This window comes from Suricata suricatta, chromosome 14, assembly GCF_006229205.1.
Source record: "Suricata suricatta isolate VVHF042 chromosome 14, meerkat_22Aug2017_6uvM2_HiC, whole genome shotgun sequence".
Lineage (NCBI taxonomy): Eukaryota > Metazoa > Chordata > Mammalia > Carnivora > Herpestidae > Suricata > Suricata suricatta.
In genome coordinates, this window is record NC_043713.1 from 9,348,039 (window position 1) to 9,349,959 (window position 1,921).

The 1,921-nt window shown below is 41.4% G+C and overlaps 1 long non-coding RNA gene across 1 annotated transcript in view; it reads left to right on the top strand.

The window, feature by feature from the left end:
- LOC115277340 overlaps window positions 1-1,693 on the top strand; it is an 11,878-nt gene extending 10,185 nt beyond the window's left edge. Inside the window, exons 2-3 of the long non-coding RNA XR_003902383.1 lie at window positions 319-434; window positions 1,315-1,693. This is a non-coding gene — a long non-coding RNA (uncharacterized LOC115277340). The remainder of the gene's footprint in view (window positions 1-318; window positions 435-1,314) is intronic.
- Window positions 1,694-1,921: the final 228 nt, after the last annotated feature.

The following is a 1,921-nucleotide window of genomic DNA, read 5'->3' on the forward strand; positions in this document are numbered from 1 at the left end:
ACAGAAACCATATGTTTGCACTCATAGGTCTAGCAGGAAAACAAGAGAGACCTAATGGAGAACCAGGGGGAGCGGAGGAGGGAGAGAGAGTTGGGGAGAGAGAGGGATGCAAAACTTGAGAGACTATTGAATGCTGAGAATGAACTGAGGGTTGAGGGGGAAGGGGGAGGGGGGAAAAGAGGTGGTGGTGATGGTGGAGATCACTTAAGGGGAAGAGCACTGGGCGTTATATGGAAAACAATTTGACAATAAAATATTATGGAAAAAAATTACCACTAATTTTGTAGATTGAAACAACACCCATTTATACCCTTACAGGTCTGAAGGTCAGAAGTCTTAACGAGTCTTATGGGGAAAATCAAGTTTTCATCAGGCCAGCTTCTTCTGGACGCTCTGTGGAAGAATCTGCCTCATATCCCTTTCAGCTGCTAAAGGTCACTCATGTCCCATGGCCCTTGACCTTTCCTGGCATCATTCCAATCATTTGCTTCTGCGTGATGGCACATCTTCAATTACTGACTATAATTTTCTCTTATATGGATACTTGTGATTATACTGGGCACACTTGGTGAACTAGATGAATCCTATGATCCCAAGGTCTTTAACGTAATCAGACCTGCAAAGTTTCTTTCATCCCGGAAGGAAATACCCTCAGAGGTGCCAGGGACTGGAATATGAACATTTGGGGAACATTATTCAGCCTACCACAGAGCCCAATAGACCAATCTGAGACTAAAAAGAGAAAAAAGAGGTACTGACTGATAAAAACAACATGCAGCTTCAAGAAAGGCTAGAAAGTTAAATTTGCAGCCTATATAAGAAAATGCAGGAAATTATTTATTCCCTCCTTGCCCTTAAGTAGAAAATATATTATATTTAAGTCCCATTTAGACCACTTACTAGATGCATTACCTGTAGGAAATCACCAGTAGACATATCAAATTCCAAAGCTAAAATTCCCAACTTTTACTTCTAATCACCTGTCTGATGTAACTGGTATTTCCTGAACTACCACAAATTATAAAGCATCGTGCAGCACGCAGTTATATGACCCTAATCTCAATATACACCAAGGGACAATCTTAATAAAATTGGATTTAAATGATCACTGAGTGGATGGGCACACATGCCCTGAAGCACAAAGGAGTAACTAGTTCACTCCCGCTCTGGTCTTCCCTCCCCATGCGTTGTCATAATGAATGGCGTTCATCAAGCTGGGAACTGGGGAGGACTCTTTCAGGTCTGCCACTTAACGTCTTTGGATATCTATTCTCACACCAAGTCCTGTAAAAATCACTTCTTGTCTCTTTCTAGAAGTCCTCTGCATACCTGCATGTGAACGCCACTATTCCAGTCAAATTGCCATCTTTACTCCTGGAAAGAGGAAAACACTCCTACAACCACTTTAGGTCCGTCAGGCTGAGCTTCTGCAAGTTCAAATCTTACCAAGTGCCTCCTTACTTAAGCACTTCCTTTGTTCTTAAAGACCCAAATATTGAACACGTCCTGCCTGGCTCTCAAGGATCTGACCCTGAACTACATTAGTGGCATCATGATGTGCAAAACTGTCCTCACTCTCTTTGCTCCAACCACAGAAGATGTTTTCAAGTCCTTGCCCTTCTGGCCTCTGCTTCCTCTTCCTGGAATGACATTCCCCCTCTTACTCTAATAAATTCCTCTTCTTCTTTTTTAATTCAGTTCAATTATCACTCCTCAGGGATCTAGTCCTTGACCTCCCCAGAGGAGATTACATAGCCTCAGAGTACTGTTTATTTTCATTCGTAGAATTATTGATGATTGCACTTAAATAAATCTATTGTGTCATGTATGGTTTAAGTAATTACACAAATCTTGGACCATAGGCTCTATAACTGCAAAAACTATTGCTATCATATTTCAGAATTTTGTCACCAGAGCCTCA